Source organism: Lepidochelys kempii, chromosome 8 (genome assembly GCF_965140265.1).
Source record: "Lepidochelys kempii isolate rLepKem1 chromosome 8, rLepKem1.hap2, whole genome shotgun sequence".
Classification (NCBI taxonomy): domain Eukaryota; kingdom Metazoa; phylum Chordata; order Testudines; family Cheloniidae; genus Lepidochelys; species Lepidochelys kempii.
In genome coordinates, this window is record NC_133263.1 from 59775776 (window position 1) to 59796766 (window position 20991).

A 20991-nucleotide genomic window follows, 5' to 3' on the forward strand; every position below is an offset into this window, starting at 1 on the left:
TGCTGAATTGTATTTTAAGTTTCAACAAAGTTTGACTGGGAGACAAAAAAACTAATATATGATAGAACTCGATTAGACTGGTTTCACTGATGTTTAGAGAAGGCCTAAACTAATACATATCCATGCTTATGAGGAATGAATGTGCTTTTCTTAAGAAAAGGAAAAATTGGAACTTCAGCAGAATGCTCGAGTTTAATTTCGTGAATATGAACAACAATAGTTAGGATAACAGTATATTTTATACAGCAAATCTACTCATCCTCTTATTTGTATTGCCTGAAATTGGATTGCATCAAAATGCAACATTTTTCAGATTGTTGAGATTGAAGGTTTTATCTTGCTCTGCAGGCTATTTGCATTAATCTATTTCTTTGCAAACACAGTACTGTTAAATTGTTAAAAGTCCATATAAAATGAGGTTATACTTAGTCTCATAGTAACCAGACAGTTGAGTTATAAATTTTAATTATGTTTTTTATACATCAGAGATGCTTGCCTAGAAAAAGGTATAACAAAAATATGTAATTAAGGAACATTTTCTGCTGTGAATCTGCAAATTGGATATGTATTGACAGCAGGAGATGGCTTAGTATTTAGCAGACTTTATCTAGGCACAATATTTATAACAGGATAATGTGGGAGTCAGACTCTACTTTGTTTTCCTAGTTTATTATTTTCTAGTGTGAGAAAGATAAGCTAAAAAAACCTGTATGACCTAACCCTTGCCAGGGGCGAGATATCGTAACATTATACTACATCTTTCAGCAAATATTCTACAACAGCTAAATATATAGCTGGAAAATTACACCACATGTTCATAAGTTTTTCTGCCATCTCAGGTACCTGACAGTATATTTCGAGGTAGAAAAGGCAGACACCCAATATATCAGCCTAGAATAGGAGACTTGAGTTTTCCCATTTTGGAGAATCAGGAGTAGCTCAACCTCCTGTTTAGCAGCGTAAAGTATGGGACACCGCCTCCAGCAGCAGCTAGTCTAGTCAATGCTGAAATGGAGCAAGACAGCTGCAACTGTGTTGCTGCTGGAGGTCTAGAGTAGTCTGAAAAGTGGATGGTATGCCTGGTGGAGGGATATAGCCAGACCAATATGGGGATGATCTGATTCATCACATGCCCACTACAGACTCCCACACAAGGGTTCGTATGGAACCCGGAAACTGAAATTGCCTTCATCAGTGGAAACCCTGATGGAGGTCAGCAATCTAGACTCCAGTTGTCCTCCCCAGTGCACCCCCTGACAAAAGGGAGCTTCAGTCAGCACCTTCCTCTCCCAGAGACTCTTGTACTTGGTCTCTTAGGATGCTATGTTCTCCCCCACTGTGCAATATGGTGGGCAATGACACTGTAGAAGTCCTCTACAAATGAGGTGAAGGGGCAGCTCGGATTGGAAGTTTTTCTTTCTGCCCACACCAGCTGCTTAGCAAAATCTTTCTGCCACACAGAAAATGAGGCATGGCCATGAAGCTGGGGGAGGTCACATGTCTTCCTCTCCAAAGAGCAAACAATTATATTTCACCATGTTTTAGCTTATGAGAATAACCAAACAAATGAAAACAAAAGTAAATTCTCTATTAGGGAGCACAGTGTGTGTGTATGTGTCTCTGACTGCCTGCCATGATCACAGAACAAAATGGCTGCTGAAGTCTGCATACAGAAACTTTGATACCCTTACTCCTGTTTAATAATACCTTATCACACCATTGACTTCAGTGGGACTGCTCATCAGTAAGTCACTATCCAGCATGAGAAAAGGTATCCCAACCTGGCCCAGAAAAAGTACTTGGAAATACAAAGGTTACAGAACACAGAAAACAAAAGGCACCATAGTTGTATAGCTATATACCCCCCACAGGGGAGAGGAAGGTGGGGGTCAAGAAACAACTGCTTTGTACAGCATTAACCTCTCTTTTGCACTGTGATCATCCTTTGATGCCAGCTAGGCATGAATGTGATTGGGACTCGGGTGTCTCACAGATCCCCAGCCTCCTCTTCTTTCCGCAAGCCACACCCCTGACTTAGGCACACTGCTGCTCTTCTGCAGAGCTGGAAAATGAGGCGTTCCAGCAAATGAACTTTAAAAGCTTTGGTCAGTGTGTTCCCCTCTCTGCATGTTTAGCTAGGAAGCGGCTCGTAACTCGCCCTGGGAGGGAAACTATTATTCTCCTGGGAAAAACAATCACTGAAAACATTTGTGGGGGGATGTGGGGGGTTTGGTTTATTTTTCCTTTTGGTTAAAAATTTTCTTTGTAAAAAATAACAAAAACAAAAACCCAAAAATATATACTGGCACCTTAAAATGGACTTCTTTTGCGTTTTAAACCAAAACATTTTTTTGGTTTGGGGTTTTCAAAGAAACTTGAAAATTTTTGACGCAGATGCAAACATTTTTGCAAAAAATGTCCATTTCATGGAAAAGCCATTTTCCATTGAGAAAATGTTTTCATGGAAATTTTTTGACCAGCTCTAACCTTATCCAGCTGGGTAACTCTTGGTATGAAGTATTTATGTACTGCATTCACATTTATAAATTGAGATCTCCTAAAAATAAATAATGTGGAGTTCTTGGGCATATTAGTTGGGAAGACAGCACTTTGCTTCTGCCTAAAAGAAGTGTGACCATTTGCAGTTTCACAGCAGGAGGATTAAATCTCCATACCACTGTTCCAAGTTCCAGCATTTGTTATCAGCGATAAAACCATTTTTCTTCATGTGAGTAGGAGTCAAATAAATCCAAAATTCTAATCCTTTTCCTGGATTAGTTTCAGCACCAATTCTGGAATGGACAGGCTGATGCCTTTACATACTTTCCTCAGTGTTCGGTTGTCTATTTACAATTAAGATCAACACACCATTTCATCACAGTCAAAGAACAGAAATCTCTTTAGTTAAATTCAGTTCAGATCCTTTGCTTCCTCTTTTGTTTAATTACAAATGAATTTACTTCACCTGAGCTATTGGGTTTCTGATCTGCAAAGGCGAATTTACTGTTGATTCTTTGCCATTATAAAATAAAAAGTGTTTTTATAACTTAATTTGGTTCATAGTTTTCCGGATGCAGTGATAGCCAAAGGGAAGATAAAGTAGTGCACTGTAGGGGATTAACACAGGCACCTGTAATGGGAGCTCCTTCATACTGCTCCATTATAAGATCTCAGCCTTGATTAAACAGGCACTCCTGAGGCAAGAGAATAGTTTAGTGACGTGCTGATTGAAGCAGGAAAGGTTAGTGGCTGTGTTTGTGGGTAGGAGTTGTATGCTGTTTCACTGAACGTTTGCTAAGACCCAAATGTGAGTGTGCGTCTACACTGCCACTTTCAGCGCTAAAACTTTAGTCGTTCAGGGGTGTGAAAAAACACACACACGCCCCGAGTGACAAAAGTTTTAGCGCTGAAAAACGCCAGTATAGACCGCGCTATATCGCTGGGAGCATGAAGCTACCATCCCTCATTCGGGGTGGTTATTCTTTATTGCCAGGAGAGCTCTCCCCTGGTGATAAAGCATAACTACACTGCCCACGGCACAGCGCAGCCGCGCCCGCGCTGTAATGTGGGCAGTGTAGACATACCCTGAGTTGAGACATTTAATGCTATACCTCATTCACAGAGTCATAGATTCTAAGGCTAGAAGGGATCATTGTGATCATCCAGTTTGATCTCCTGTATAACACAGGCCATAGGACTTCCCAAAAATAATTCCTAGAGCATAATTTTTAGAAAAAATACTCCAAACTTGATTTTAAAATTGTCAGTGATAGAGAATCCACCATGATAGTTGGTAAATTGTTTTAATTGTCTATTAAAAATGTATGACTTATTTCCAGCCTCAATTTGTCTAGCTGCAGTTTCCAGCCATTGAATCACGTATACCTTTTCCGATAGACTGAAAAGCCTACTATTAAATATTTGTTCCCCATGTACGTACTTATTGATTGTTCCCCATGTACGTACTTATTGACTGTAATCAAGTCACCGCTTAATCTTCTCTTTGTTAAGCTAAATAGATTGAGCTCCTTGAGTCTATTACTTTAAGGCAATGTTTTCATTCTCATTCCACATTCTCATAGCTCTTCTCTGAACTCTCTCCATTTATCAAAATCCTTTTTGAATTGTGGGCACTGGAAAGGACACCGTATTTCAGCACCAGTGCGAAATATAGAGGTAAAAAAGTCTTTACTCCGACTCAAGATTCCCGTTTATATGTCCTAGGATCACATTAGGTTTTTTGGCCACTTTGACACACTGAGAGCTCATGGTCAATTGATTATCCACCATGACCACCTTCCACTCCCACACAAATCTTTTTCAGAGTCATTTCTTTCCAGGATTGAGTCCCCTATTATGCAAGCGGGGCCTACATTCATTGTTCCTAAATGTATACATTTACAGTTAGACATAGTAAAATGCATATTGTTTGCTTGCACCCAGTTTACCAAGTGATCTTGATCACCCTGTACCAGTGACCGGTCCTCTTCATTATTTATCACTCCCCCAATGTTTGTGTCATCTGCTAACTTTATCAGTGACAATTTTATGTTTTCTTCCAAGGTCATTAATAAAGATCGATCCCTGTGGGACCCCATTGGAAACAAACCTGCTCAATGACAATTCCCCATTTACAGTTATATTTTGAGACCTATCAGTTAGCCAGTTTTTAAACTGCTTAATGAAATTACAAAATTAATAATTTCCTTATATTAAAGATTCAGAGATTTTAAGATGAGAAGGCACCATTTGTTCAACTAGTCTGAATTCCTTTATAGCACAAGCCATAGAACTTCATCCAGTTTATTATTGTATTAAGCCTAACAATTTATGTATTCTTGAATAATGAATGTATATAGTATATCTCTGCAGTAATGTAATGGCACACACTATTATATACAACCAGCTAACAGTAACAACTTCCAGGTTTAGAAATCATCACCCAAAACTTAAGAAATTCCAAAACACAAGGTTGTCTAGGTCATGTTGAACATAGAATCTATTCTACGGTATGCATTAATAAAACAGTCTATAATACTGTAACTAGGCTTCACACTCCACAGGTCATTAGGCATTCCCTAGGGTAAATCTGAACACAGATAGCACCCTCTGCAGAACCTTTGCTTACCCCAGTTTCCTAAACAGACTGGAGAGTTTACCCCATTATTTTTTCCTGCTTCCTAAAAGTCAGAAATCAGTTCTCTTTCTCTGGAGTTTAAAGTTTGTCCCATGGCAAGGAAGTATAATACTGTATTTAAGTCACTAGACTAGGACTTGGAAGATCTAGGTTTATTTCCCAGGACTGCCATCAAAATTCCTATGTGATTTTGGGTAAATCACATAAACTCTCTGTGACTCAGTTGTCCTATCTATAAAACAGGAATAATAATCCCTCTTTCCACCCAGCTCCATTTGTCTTGTCTCTTTACAGTGTAAACTCTTACAGGCAGGGACTGTCACTTACCAAGAGCAGCACAATGAAACCCTGATCACGGCTCGAAACCATACACTAGAAATAATAAACAGTAAGCATTAAATCCACTTCCCCTTTTCTTGTTTAAAAGAAAGTTTATTATAGAAAAAGGGGTGAAAATAATTAATTAAAAGGTATCTGAACACAAACTAGCCTCAGTCTCATAATGAATTTTCCATCCTGAAGACATTTTTGAGGTATCTAATTTTTTTCTGATCCCAAATCAGGACAAAAAGTGAAGTCTTGAAAATATCACAGACCAAAGACCTGAAAAAAAATCCGTTTCAGTCAATTGAAATGTTCTATTTTGATAATTTTGAAACATGTTGTTTCAGTTTTGACCATTTTAATTTTTAATAGAATTAGCTTAAATTTCAAAACAAAATGCCATGTTAGAATGAGAAAACTAGAATTTTTTTTGGTGTTAAAAATTTTAAAATGAAATGTTTTGAAAATTTGGAAAGTTTTTTTCAAAACAAAATTTTGAGTTGAAAAATTCATCAAAATCAACTCTTTCCAGTGAAAAGTTCAATGCAATAAAATGTCATTTTCCATTGAAAACCATGTTGTGAGGAAATTCCTAACCAGCTCTAGCTAAAACCTTGCCAGGCAAAACCCTTACCTCAAAAAAAAATAAAATAAGTACACCATTATCCTTTGCCCAGAACCCCAAAAAAGGGTTTGTGGATAATCTCTCCATTAGTCTTTTGCCCAGTTACTGCCTGGCTTTAAGGGATGTGATTTCTTAGAATAGCATCATTTGGATTGGACTCTTTGTTAGCAGGTTCAGACTGTTCTCACTTTCAGCAGAATAGAGGAGGGGGGAGAGTGCTTTTATCCAGCAACAGCCCTGGCATATGGAAATCATATAGATTTTAAGATAAAACTGTCTTGTAAGTTTAGTACACCGTATTTCCAGACACAGCTATCTGTCACAGACATGTTAAAGTGTGGTTATAGTCTGAAAAGTGACTATGTACACACATCTCCTCCAAGAGATATGTTCCCAGGATGAACTCTGAAACCTAGCTGCTTACTTTACTGAAATAAGATATGCCTTGTTCATACTTTTTATTGCAGTTAATGTGACAGAACTAGTGCATCTGAGAATGAGCTGGATTTGATACTGGCTCATGCATTACCAACAGTGGATAGGAATTTCAAAGAAGCCAAAGTGCCTTAGAAACAGAAATCCTTGGACTTGTGTTTCTCTGTCACTTAGAGGCTTTTAAAAATCTCACTCACTATAGTTAACTGAAATCTCAAATCCCAGAATATTTATTACTAGGATGATGCACAAGTCACACAGACCTGCGCTTGAATTTGAAGGTTTAGGTTAAATTTTCATAGTTTTCAGATTGAGAAAAAAAAAGAATGAAATGAGATAATCCTGTATACAATTTTGTGGGACAGCAAACCTAAAACTCCACAATGCTATATTCACTGGGGCTCTTTTCAGAGTAGAATCACACTTCAGGCTTCTGTTTTGCAAGAAACTAAGTATATAAAACCACTACATCTCCAAAGCCTACAATGTTTTCTTTTTTTTTTCTTGGTTTTTATTTTAACTTAATTTCTTGGCTTTCAAAAGTTTTTGGGTGTATCATTAAACTATAATATTCTTTTGAGAGTCCACTTCCACTGCTTAAGTTATTGATACGTGTTGACAAGCTTAATTCCACATCTAGCAGTAGTAACAGTAGTAATACAATTTTTGTATTACAGTCGTGTCTAGAGTACCCAACTGAGACTGGGTCCCATGTATTGAGCAATTTACAAACATATACTAAGAAACAGCACCTGCCCCAAAAATACTGCAAGACAGGAAAAGAGTATGTGGGGGGGAATTATTTTCCCTCTTGTACCTATGGGAAACTGAGGCACAGAGAGATTAAATGGTTGCCCCAATGACATACAGGATGTCTGTGGCAGAGCCTGCTAATGAACACAGATCTCCTGAGTTTCATCCCAGGGATGAAACAAAACATACATATCACCATGACCGTCTCAGGCAAAAGTCTGAGTAAATGGATGGGGCTGTACTCTGTCCTGAAAGTCAATAAATTCAGGATTCTACCCAAGTGGAAGCACATTCCGGAGACAAGGGCCCTGCACTGTAAACCCCTGGCCACCAACCACACAGACATTGCAAACAAAGAAGCAGACATTTAAAATGTCATGGCAATACATGAGGAGGGAAGTAGTTCCTAAGGTAGTAGTGCTTTACAGATATTTATTTATTGATAGTCTTTTCTATGGTGATCATCACCTTGGTATGTTCATAACTCACAGATGTAACGGAGTTTATCCTCATTTTACAGATGGACAAACTGAGGCACACATAGGTTAAATGATTTGCCCAAGGTCACACAAGAAGTCTGTCTTAAAGCTAGGAATTAAACCCAAGTCTACCTAGTGGCTTAACAAAAAGACGACCTCAAGACCCATATCAAAATTCTGAATTACACCCAGAGTCAAACAGAAAGATAATGTATTATTTGGAGCATAGGTGTAATATGGTCGCTGTGGTTAGCACCGCTGCATACATGGGCTGCTGAATTCTGCACAAGCAATAGATTGTTAGACATCTTCCATTGTAGCCCTACATATAGCATATTGCACATTTTGGGGGGAGGGATAGCTCAGGGATTTGAGCATTGGCCTCCTAAACCCAGGGTTGTGAGTTCAATCCTTGAGGGGGCCATTTAGGGTTCTGGGGCAAAAATTGGGGATTGGTCCTGCTTTGAGCAGGGGGTTGGACTAGATGACCTCCGGTGGTCCCTTCCAACCCTGATATTCTATGATTCTATGCAGTAATCTAGCCTACAGATGACAAAAAACATGGGTAACTGAAGCAAGGTCTACCTCAGAAAGAAACAATTACAAGGTTTGCACCAAAATGAGATAAGAAAAGGTTCTTGTGACCAGCACTGCAATGAACTTCAAGAGCCGTCTGGGATCCAGAAATACCCCCAGATCTCACTGGCAGAGCCCCTCAGTTATAGGGGAAGGCACATTCCAGAAGTTACTTTCTGCTCTCCCTAACCAGCCAGTATCCTTCCTGATCCTATATAGACTGAAATTCTCTCTTACGCGCATATACTCTCTCTCTCTCTCAAATGATAATGCACACTGACTGAGAGATCAACTGGAAATGCCTGAATTTTAGAAACTAGTGAATGAGTGAACCAGCAATAATAAAAGTGAGAGTAATACACTACAGAATGTACATTATCCATCTATTGCAAGCAATGTCCTCTTTTATCAAATTCCATAGGTCCAAGTGCAGTATGCTTTTAAAATAAAATAAAACAATAATAATAATAATTAATCAGAACTTAGTATCATGAGACCTCACTACAGCATTTCTAGCTTTGCACCTCTGCTGAGAAAGAGCAAAATGTTTGCATCAATTAAGAAATGATTCTCTATTAATATTTTCTTAGCGTACTGGTTTATCCAGTCACTGAATTTCTATTTAATATATGCCTTGGTTCCATCTGGCCATGGAATTTATAAGATTGGTTCTTTAGTTCTTAATGCTCTGTACTGTATTTTGATTTTATTGTATAGAATCTACTGCAGGTGCTGTTTGGAAGGCACCCTATAAGTAGTTTGAATAAAATGTTAACGAAAATGATCTGTAACAGGTATTGTCGCTGTGTAGGGCTTCATAAAAATAGTGTATGAAACTATGTACATAAGAGCTGAATGCAAGACTTTCTGATTAGAACATCCTTTTCTATGATCAGTAGCTGGATTTATTCCCATTTGCAACATCCAAAGTCACATTAGTCAAAACAGACATAATTTATTAATCTATAGGCTTGTCTTAGTTCTTATAAACTATAGTTTGTTCAGAATTACTTCAAATGGAGAGATTCCTTTTAAACTTATTGGTTATGATAGTTCCTGAAGTCTGAGATTCTGTCAGTCTTTCAAATATTTGGAATGTGGCTGGTGCTTTTGACTTTAAACTGTATTACTATCGAGTCAAAAGTGTATAAGTTTTGTCCCCCTGATGAATTAATATTCATTACTGAAGGCCAGATATTCTGTCCTCAGTGCACAAGGGAGTTATGTGCTCAACTTCTGGAACTGTTAGTGGGATTTGCAAGTGCAGTTTTAAGAACATATATAGGCCCCTGAAAATACCTTTTTTCAATATTGTTTAAATAAACTACAAATTAGATGTATCAGAAGGTTAATTTTGGTAAACCTTCCGGAGAATGATTATTATCTGTAACAGGCATATTGGGAATCTACTGTGAACCCAGCAATCAGGGAGTAGAAATTCTTTTTAAAGAATTGTTTTACTTCACACAGGCCTCTGTTGGAAGGAGTTTGGTCTGTCAATGTTTATAGTTTTACTAGTACATTAGAAGCTACATGCTTGCAGTTCACGACCAGCATAATGATTAGCACATTCTGTAGAATCAATCAAAGCCAAGAAGATAACAAAGATTTGAAGTCTGGGGCATTGACCATCAACTTAAAACAATTATATCAGGAGAAAATGACAAATAACTAAAACAGAGTGAAAATGTTGGTTATCTATGTGTTTTTTTTCATATACAGGAAGCATACAAATACTTGTGTTTACTAAGAATAGCTCATTCCTTCAAACCTATAACCGTGGCAACATAAAAACAAGGCAACTGCTGCTATCTAGTTCTTCTCCCTAATGACAAAAATTACACTTTGCATAATATGTCCTTAAGCAAAGTATGAATACTGACACTTAAGATGTAGAAAATCAGATGTACTCATCATATATAACCAAAGAAAACAATTCCTGAAAATTACAGAAATTCAATATGGGAGATGACCATTGAGCTAATAGCAATAAAGAATGAGAAAGGCTGGCTAAGGCAAAAGTAGAGAGGAGTGAAACCATATAATAAAAATCCTGTTTCAGATACCAAGATAAATACATGTAATTGTTATTTCATTTTCCTAAAATGATCATTTTTATTGACTAGTCTACATCTTGAATAAAAGTGACAGTATAGGCAGGGCATTCAAAGGAAAATGAAAACGAATGGCAAATGAGAGAACAAAGATGCAACTAACCAAAATCTTCAAAGAATTAATGATAATGACCTGATTTCATTTCCAAGATCCTGGCAGTCCAGCCTGCTGACTGGAGAATGAATCTATTATTAGTGTTAAATAGCTCTTATGCTACTCTGGTGGCTGCATGGAACTGTTAAGCTAAAGCCTCTTTTATCTTTATATTTTTAGGGCAAATTAAATGCTTTCATAAACTCACTAACTGGAAATTATGATACTTGGAATTCTCTAAATAAATCACCTCAGTGCTAAGGAAACCTACCCTTGGATGTAAAATTTATCCTTACTCAAAACATTGACATTTTAAAACAACCCTATTCTGGAAGCAGATTAGAGCGGTGATTATAAAAGTAGGGGGGTTTGTTTGGTATTCATTTGTTTATTTAGGTTTTTTCCCCCTCTTCTGAGTTTTGCTTGTGATCTTGAAAATTCCTGTCCAAAAAAGAGTATTACGAACTAAGAGAGAAATAACTTTCCTTTGGTTAAATACTCCAAACAAATAGGAAGAAATAAAAAGAGGGATTGTCAAAACACAGATCCTACTGTGTATTAAAAAAAAAGACAGAAGGCAAGGTTGGCAGTGATATTTTGTTTTGTTGCCAAACAAAAACACACTTGTGCTCTTCTCAAACAGACTGACTCCTGAGAACACTTCTAATCCTGCTGGCCTAGCTAACTCTACGGCCCAGTGTATCCTATCCAGCATTAACAGTTGTTTACTTCATTGAAAGAGAAACTCTACCTTCCTTCTATATTCAACCCCAATAATTTAAGGGCTTGTCTACACAGCTAGTTACTGCCTTGTAAGCCAGGATGTGAATCTCCCGCACACCAGCTTCCCACACAGAAAGATCCCAAGTGGACACTGCTATAGTGTAGGGAAAGTCCCGGAGAGAAGCCCAGCCTACCACTCTGAAACAATAATATTTCAAGCTGCACTCGGGGACTTTCCCTGCACTGTAGGAGTGTCCACACAGGACATTCCTGCGTGACAAACTGGTGTGTTGTAGAATCACACCCTGCTGTGTAGTCAAGCCCTTAGACATAGCCAACATGACATAGAGGGTGGGGAACAGGGGGAAGAAGCTGTGCTTTGGCCTGAGTCTGCCCTTATTGAGATCCAGCTCCAGATAAAATGGGATAAAATTGAATTTGGTAGGATTAGGCCTCCTGTGAGATGCTGAGCACACTTCTTTTCTTTGAATTCAGTAGGAGCTGTAAGTGTCCAGCACCTCTTCAGATCCGACACTTTTTGCCATTGTGAAATTACCAAATACCATGTGTAAGAGACATATTAGGGACTGAACTGTCTCTCCAAGTCACAACTTTGTCCCTAGTTTCCTCCTTATTCCAAAAAGAGAAAGAATCTGTGCCAGCACTTTACCGAGGACAGACTACTTCATCTTCCATGACAGCTCTGCTGTGTTGGCTGGTATATTGTGAGGACAGAGATAAGGCTCTGCCAGTCTCCAACCCTGCCTGCCTGTCTCCACTGGATGGAAGGAGAAGTAGAGGCTTCTCATGGTATGTCTACACAGCAAGCAGGATCTGTGGCAGTGAGTTTCAGAGCCCAGGGCTACAGAATCAGGCTTGCAGGACTATGATGCTAAAACTAGCTGTGTAGATATTCAGGCTGGAGCTCGGATTCTGAATCACACTCCCCGCCCTAGGCTTCAGAGCCTGAACTCCAGCCTGAACCCAAGCATCTACGCAGCTAGTTTTAGCGCCGCAGCATGGTCCCGAGTCTGTAGGCCTGTGCTCTGAGACTCACTGCCACAGGATCCTACTTTCTGTGTAGACATACGGGAGTGTGCTGTCTGCCATACAAGTTATTCCATACAGGGGAATAACAGGAGCAACTCACACTCCCCCATGTGCCTGTGTGAACACATACCACAGGTCACTACTGAGTCCTTTGAGACTGTTGGTTGTTTGTGTTGCCAGAAACTTATAATTCAATGAATGTTCTCTATGAGAAGTGTGTCCAACTTGTCCATTTTTAATTCTCAGTTTCTGTTTCCATCTGGTATCTTTCTAATCGTTTTACTACAGGTCTGTGCCCTCCAAGGGTTCTCAAATATGTTGAGAAATGCTCCTAATATATATTTGGTGATGGAAAGCAATAAAAGCATCACTGGCTAACATACATAATCCTTAAGGGTTAAAAAACAACAAAAAAAACCAACAATGCTTCCTTGTGAGGGGAAATCTGCATTTGGAAATGTCATCAGAAGTTGGATCAGGAAATAAAATATTTAAGCTCCTCCAACCTTGTTCAAGCAAATGATGCTTCTTCACAAGGAGGGAGAGGAATTATTTAAGCTCAGTACCAATGTGGACACAAGAACATATGGATATAAACTGATCATTGGGAAGTTTAGACTTGAAATTAGATGAAGGTTTCTAACCAGCAGAGGAGTGAAGTTTTGGAATAGCCTTCCAAGGGAAGCAGTGGGGGCAAAAGACCTATATGGCTTTAAGATTAAACTTGATAAGTTTATGGAGGAGATGGTATGATGGGATAACATGATTTTGGTAATTAATTGATCTTTAAATATTAATGGCAAATAGGCCCAATGGGTTGTGATGGGATGTTAGATGGGGTGGGATCTGAGTTACTACAGAAAATTCTTTCCTGGGTATCTGGCTGGTGAATCTTGCCCATATGCTCAGGGTTCAGCTGATTGCCACATTTGGGGTCAGGAAGGAATTTTCCTCCAGGGCAGATTGGAAGAGGCCCTGGAGGTTTTTCGCCTTCCTCTGTAGCATGGAGCACAGGTCACTTGCTGGAGGATTCTCTGCTCCTTGAAGTCTTTAAACCATGATTTGAAGACTTCAATAGGTCAGACATAGGTGAGAGGTTTATTGCAGGAGTGGGTGAGTGAGATTCTGTGGCCTGCGTTGTGCAGGAGGTCGGACTAGATGATCATAATGGTCCCTTCTGACCTTAGTATATATGAATCTATGAATCTAAGAGTAGCCACACTGAAGTTAATAGTTTTACTCACAAGAATAAAGGTCCTGGATCAGGTCCCTATGGTCTGCAGTTTAAAATCATTAAAACCAGTAGAAGCTGTAGGTGTCCAGCACCTTTGAAAATCAGACCCAATGTCTAGAAATTAACCATTATATTTCTTCCTGGTCCAAAGATGTGCTCTATCAGTATCCATTTCTGTTGGCTTCTTCCAGCTACAGATTTCAACACAAGAAGTTCTGCTGTTTTCCCCTTAAAAATTTCATTCATATTAACCAGTTGTGCTCTTGCACCCACAATTTCAGTGAGACTACTCATACGAAGAAGGGCTGCAGGGTCAGGTCATACACCATAAAAGGAAAAGCTTAGGATATACGTGCACTGACAAAGAATGGTATAACCCCAGATTTATCTGGAGTCTTAGGTCTTGGGCTTCTACCTGCCAACCAATCTATGTGTCTGCCTATCTATACAAGATTTTTCTAAGGTACTTCTCACTGTGATATCTAAGAGCCCGAGGTTTACATCTACAGCCCTTTCTAGTTACACTGGATGTGTGACCAACCACACAGAGCTGACAAAAGAGAGAGAGTTTTGAGTTGGATGTAAAGACTTTTCTACCATATAGAAGGTCCAAATAATGTTTAATTATTCTATAACTGCTCAGTGTCGCTTTTACTAGGCTTTCTGTAGGACTCATATGGGGTCTAGTCCAAGGCCCTTCGGAAACAACGGGAGTCTTTCCATTCATTTCTGTTCTGACCCATAGTTATATTTGTATTTGCTTGTCTTTTATTTTATTTTCTCTTTTTCTATACAATTGTCAATACAATATTCTTTTGTTAAAGACAGGTGAGTATCTGAACTATTAGCTGGACTCGGTATTAGCTTATGGAGTTTTTTGGGCTTGACTTTGTAATACTTACTCACGTTGAATTGAAGTTACACATGAATTAATATCACTGGACTTGGCTCATTTGCCTGGAATTTGTCTTTGATTTGCCAAATATCAATCTGGGTAATGTTAGAACAGAGGTGATGAGCAAAACTGAGTGGGAGGGACATTCTGGGCATTGAATTCACTGCCTCATGGAGCTGCACTGCTCCAGAGGGAACATAGAGAGGCATTTATCCACGGAGCTCTCAAGTGTGCAGGTTTATTAAATCCATTACTACATTCTTTTTATAGGGTACCTTATCCTCCCCATAACTGGCTACATGGGCTGGTGCATGCAGCAGAAACATGGCACTTCTGTTGTATTTGTCACTTTAGGCATTCACCAAAGTTCCCCCCATCTCAATCCTCCAAAAACTTGGAGCTCCTCTTCTCCTTCCCAGATCTGTTAGCCACTGGATTTAGAATGAGGAATTTGTGTATTCAGTAGACTATTCCTTGGCACACCTTCAGAGAATGATGATCCCCTCTGAATATTGTATGCTTTTTTCCATCAGGCTGAATGGAAAATTCCCTAAAGGAAATGGACCAATTATGATACAAGCCAAAAGCAATTTACCAATGCAGAGATTCTCTGGAAAAAGCAGACTGGACTGTTTCTGCTGATTATTCGTCTTTGAAACTACAGTTATGGAGAGTAAACATGTTTTCCCTGAAGTGCATTTATAATCTCAGTTCTCAGTGTCTAGCAATGATATTGTGCATGCTGTGCAATGTACAAGCAGCCAGAGCTTCAGCCTAGATGAAGTCAGAGGTTCCCTACTTTCATAAAGCTGCCTAAAGTACATTAATGTCTGAGCACACTTCATTTTTCCTATAGTTTTCCTTCCAATCACTTTGGTCATGTTTCCTTTGCCTATCACTACCAATCTGTTTTATTTATTGTGGGGTTCGGGATGTTTGTGTTAGCATTAAGGACAAAACAAGGAACAATGGGAACGCACAGAAACTGAGGAATTGGGTTTCCCCCTGCATGCTGAAGAAGTTTTTTTTATTTCAAGGAAAGGACATTTCTGCCCCTTCTGCGTAAAAAGAGAACAGTCACAGTAAAGCCCAACTAGAAGTAGTAATGCCTTGTAAAGTCTTCAGCCTGACAAATTGAAATAATAGAACCAAGGAAGGTGTAAAGTGACCTTAGTCATTTGAAAGGGATGCTATCAGAAACTTCTCCATACTTTCCGTCATGCTCACTACAGATTTGGATAGGCTATGTGTCCAAAACAATACAAACATCTTACATTTTATTACAGAAACTTCATTATCCATTATTTAATGTGGGTACGAGAATTAATCTCTCTCTTCCCCCTAAAATCTCTGGCTCAGCAATTCAGATCAACCACAAATTGGTAGCAACTAAAGGCTGTTTCTGTCTGATGTTCATTGTAGCCAATAGTTTCAGTACTTCACCCAGTGTAGGAGGTTTCCACAACCCAACCGACAGTTAGCATTATTAGCACTCTCATCAGAGTGGTTATGGACATTATAGACACAGAGATGGAACCACCTCTTTAATCTAGGGGTGATCTATCCAGCTCAGTGTTAAGCTACATTGATAGGGCAGTGAAAGACAGCTTGTGCGGCTGCTAGTTGTGTAGTTGAGAGATCACTCACTGTTTATGGAGTTTTCAAGAGATCTGATTTATTCTGTGTCCCTTTCCAACTCACTGAGCATAACAAAAGCTTCAAAGCGCCCTGCACAGATACTCTGTTTGGGAAGCTCAGCCTTTGAAGGCACAGTCCCCAATACCACATTTGACTTCAGTGGGGACTACCTGTATGACAAAGTGCTCAAGAATATTATTAAGAACTCCATAATCTGGCTCTTAATGTTGTTTACTTTAAGTTGTACGTTAGAAATGAATTTAGAATACATCAGATAAACCAGTATTCTTTACCACGTAAGTATTTGTTAGGTATATAACATTTTTTTTATTTCTTATCTGCATCCCTGACCCAACAACAAAGAAACAGACCATCTTCATTAGAAAAGGGCATTTTAAAAAATAGGATGTTCATTTCATGGTTGCATAGAATTCTACAGGTCTGTGAGAAACTCATCATTTTTGGGTGCGGCGGGGGGCTAAATTGTCTGTGAATTTCTATTGTTCATTCGTTAGGTTTACACAGTTTTAGTCACTGCTCAGTTTAACAAGTTAATTCATATTTTAAATTATTCTCCTTCTGACTAAATTATCTGTCATTACATTATCAGAATAAAGCCTTGTGCAATAGGTAGAAAAGAAAAAGAGGAAATAATCCTGGCTGATACATCACAAATTTTGGAAGGAAACGGTCAGATTACAGTAGAAAAATTACACAGATTCCTACTCAATCTAGCAAGGAGCTCTATATGACAAAGGCAAGTGTGCAGTCAGGTCCATAATACATAGTTGTAATGTTCTAAACAATCCACGAAAGAATGATCTTTACACCTGCTTTCCCCAATTTCCCAATCACTCTTTCCATCCTTAGCATTTCTCAAGTCTCCTTTTGTCTGGTTTTAGATCCCACTTCCCTGTCTGCTGATTTGCATAAGTAACACTGTGTAGTGTGTGAGTATTCAGTAACAAAGCACAAACTTGAAATTCAACACAGAAAGTATCATAAAATATCAGTACAGCAATCCAGCTAATTTAGAGGCCAGCACACTTCTTCAGAAGCAGTCCTGGTGCTTTCCTGCACAGCTTTGTCTGTAACTTAATTGTAGTGGAGTCCGCAAAAAACAAAAGATTCACCCTCTGCAGTAGTTAAATTTGTCCATGGCATATTGAAAATTATAGGGAATATCATACTGCAGTGCAGAAAATGACTACCTTTTTAGTGGCACAGTCTATAACATTAGTTGTAATACTGCATTGTTCTCTGATTCCTGTAACTAACAGGAATACAGCAAATTACGTGTGTGCTAGTTTCCATCCCTGCCCTAGTGTTGAGGGAGTTGAAAGCACTCTGTACTTTTGCAGAATCAGATCACTTGCCTATGTAGACACAGAGAAATAATTGATCCTCAGTTAAGGGACTAAAATATAACAACTAGCCAGGCACTAACACTGTTCTTCCCTACTTCACGTGCCTGTTTTATTTTCACTGGCTGTTATACTCTCTGAAAGCTAAATAAGGAGGTGGGAGAAATTACACCTTTTTCCTTCAGAAATGTGCCTGTTCTGCTTAGGTTAGGAACCTTCTATAAAAAACCGATTCAGTTAATATGCACCACTCACACAGTACCAACCTTTGACTTTATCTCTACGATTTATACCACCAATAACTTTCATGGCAAGGTGAATGCTCGTTTATAGTGACAAGAGAGCGCTTGTGCAACATGATTCGTTCTCTCTCTACTACATGGATATACAAACTAAATTAGGAAATAGAGAGAAATTAGGAACATCAGCATATAATCTTGGTGTTTGTACCTGTAGAATTTAGAACATACGGGTCTGGAGATTTTGATAAGTGTTTTAGCCCAGAGCATGACTTTCTAAAATGTAGGTAGGTTATGTAGTTTGGGAACCCAGTGGATAATGAAAATTAAAGTAATGGAAACTCAAGGAAGTTAGATTGTATTGTGGGCTTAGACTTATATCTAGACAGACGTACCTAGACAAAACATCTAAAATTGATCTATCCTCTGATATGAGAATGATGGTTTTCAAACAAATCTAACTTGTCCAGTTACAACTGGAGATTCTTAGTCAATGAATATTCTTGAGTTCAATTGTATAAGATTGTTTTCAGGCAATAGTTATCAGACAGCCGCAAAATGCTCCCACAGAGCTCCCCCATTCAGCATAGCCATCAGGCTTATAGCACTAGTTATAGTAAAATCCCATTCTTCTTGGTATTTGACACGTCAGTGGTCTATCATTTTGTCCTGCTTTTAATAATTCTGTATTTTTGTTGGGCATTTAGGGCATGATCCTGCTCCCATTCAAGTCAACGGCAAAACTTGCACTGGTTTTAATGATACAGGGTCGTGTCTTTAAATAAGGACATTTAATGCATATTTACAGAAACAGTAAAATGCTAGAGAATAAAGATCTACAACAAGATAAAATGAATGATCTGTTTTTATTGTCAACATGATTGTAATAGAAAATACTACACTGAAATACAAAAATGTGGAAATGAATTATTTAACTGATTTTTTATTTATTCTAAATTCTCACTGCATCTCCTGAGGCTGCTAAAGCAAAAATATCCTATGGGAAACAGAACAGAATTTTAGTCATAGCATAATTTTTCTGCTTTTGGAAAGCAAAAATCATACGTTGTGCTCTCCTCCTGATCAAACATCATCCACAAGAAAAAAAGGCACCATTAACAATACATTTTTGAACAGTAGTTAAATATGTCACAAAATACAGGTTTCCAGCAGCTGAACACTTTTACTATGATTATTTTATTTGTATGTATTTATATGAGCACCTAGTCAGCTTTAGGCTGTTGCTGATTAGACAATAACTGAGTAGAGCAGTTGTGTAAGGATGTGGGGTGTGGATCTAGAGATCAAATGGGTCACTTTCCATATTGGCTGGTGGGGCTCTGGGCTGCAGAGACAGCAAGTGAGCTGCTGCCTGCCGCAGCTAGTTCTGTCCCTGCAGTGCAGAAACCTACCTTCCAAACTATAGGTTGTTTTTTAGTCTCTGCTCCTACTCCCCATATGCTAGCAGCTACTCCACACAATACACAAGGATTCTATTACCTTCATCTGTTCCCCATTACTGAAAAAGGACTCTGGTGAAAAATGAACTTCACAAGGAACACTTCAAACTATTTGCCCTGAATCACGCCACCTATTCCATCACTGCTGTGTTATAAAGGCTACGCCAGCCAGCAATGCTCCCACAACCTCCTCAATGGGAAGTACAGAAGGGAATCATACATAAAATAATTCATTCTCTCAGTCCATTTCATACCCTCCCCAGTCATCATCAGCAATCCACTGGCGAGCCTTTTGGGGCTAATGTGGATGTGATGACATGAAGGCAGCTGACACCACCTTCCTTTAACCCTGGACATGGTAGGGTTGCATTCATGCAGGAAATAGGGAGGGTTGTCAGGCAGGAGGAGCACAACTAGGCCCCAAATACCTGTATCTGTGACAGTCCATAGAAAATCAATAGGGATTAAAAACAACCTTTATTTTAAAAAATTCTCCAATATTTTATAGTATTTTCCCATATTTAACATTGGTTATGAACAACATATTAAGAGTGTGGTATTCTTATACGGAAATTTTACGGTTAGGTTTCTTATCTGGGGAATTGATCTTCACAGGGTGCTGTTTCTTGTTGATCAGCAGTAGCAATTTAATGTTCTACTCTTCTGTTTTGCCTGCCTGCACATTTCTTGAGGGGAGTAGGCATGGTATTGAAATATACACAAATCCTGCTCTCTGAGGGATGGAGCAATGTAAATACACCCACAAACTTAAACAAATATGACAGGTCTGATTATAGACCTGCCAGACTTGACAATGTTTCTATAATGATGGCTTGGAGGAGGAGGGGAAAAAAAAAAAACAACACAAAAAAATCACCTCAGTTTCTTGTAGTCATAAAGGTGGTTGGACATGTTACATTCTCCATGACCGTATTGAAAGGATTAAACTAAAATACACTTCTTTCATTTTGTTACCAAGATAATGTTGATTCACTGTTGACTAATAGAAAATAATACAAATAAAATACATTCTTTCAGACTTTATATTATTGGCTCTGATGGCTGGCTCTTAAAATGCAGTACATATCGAGTGCTACTATTTTGTTGAGACAGATTACTTCATCAGTGCATATTTCTGAATCCCATTTTATTACAAAATGTTTTTAAATCCCTCTTTATGCTGCAGGAGATCCTACAGCAAAATTAACCTGCAACACAGCGCCCTCTGGTGCACGCACAAGAAAAGGAAATAGGCAAGGTGTTTTAACATACAAAATGCATCAGCTTCAACATTCTAAAAAAAAAAACCCATTACAAATTACCAGCAATTTGGTTGAACACACAGGCAAATAAATAAATAATCTTTTCCCTTTCTCTAATTCACTGCTTCCTGTTTACAAAAGAGCTGGAAAGTGCCACAGACCAATCTGTGCAACACAGGTAAACCATTTTATGGGCTTAAGTGCAGATAGGGGGCCTGCATTATGGGAGAAGCTGACAGATGGCCTGTACTGTATTGTTGAAGCCTCTTTACTTTGGCTGGTGGAGAACTGTTTGGCTGTGTTCAGAACATTAAGAGAGAAAAATGTGTCTTCTGTCAGACTTCCCTCCTTTTCCCTTTGTCTCCTGTGACCCCTTTTTTCCCTTCTTTCCCTTTACCCATATGTTCTCTACCATCCCATTGTATTCTCCCTTCTACTTCCCATTTCTTTTTTAAAGATAACATATTTGTTAAAGTACGTCTTGAATTGTTTACCTTGTCATAGTGACAAGAGGGATGTAGTTCTTCCTGCTGATTCAGCAGGACGGAGGACTGGCAGGCTGCAGACAATCTGCAAAAGCAATTCTGCA

General features: G+C 38.7%; 1 protein-coding gene across 3 annotated transcripts in view; it reads right to left on the minus strand.

Moving 5' to 3' along the window:
- The window catches only part of BRINP3 (BMP/retinoic acid inducible neural specific 3), a 290676-nt gene that overhangs the window by 247369 nt on the left and 22316 nt on the right, over nt 1–20991 (minus strand). The gene's annotated exons all lie outside the window — the stretch shown is intronic.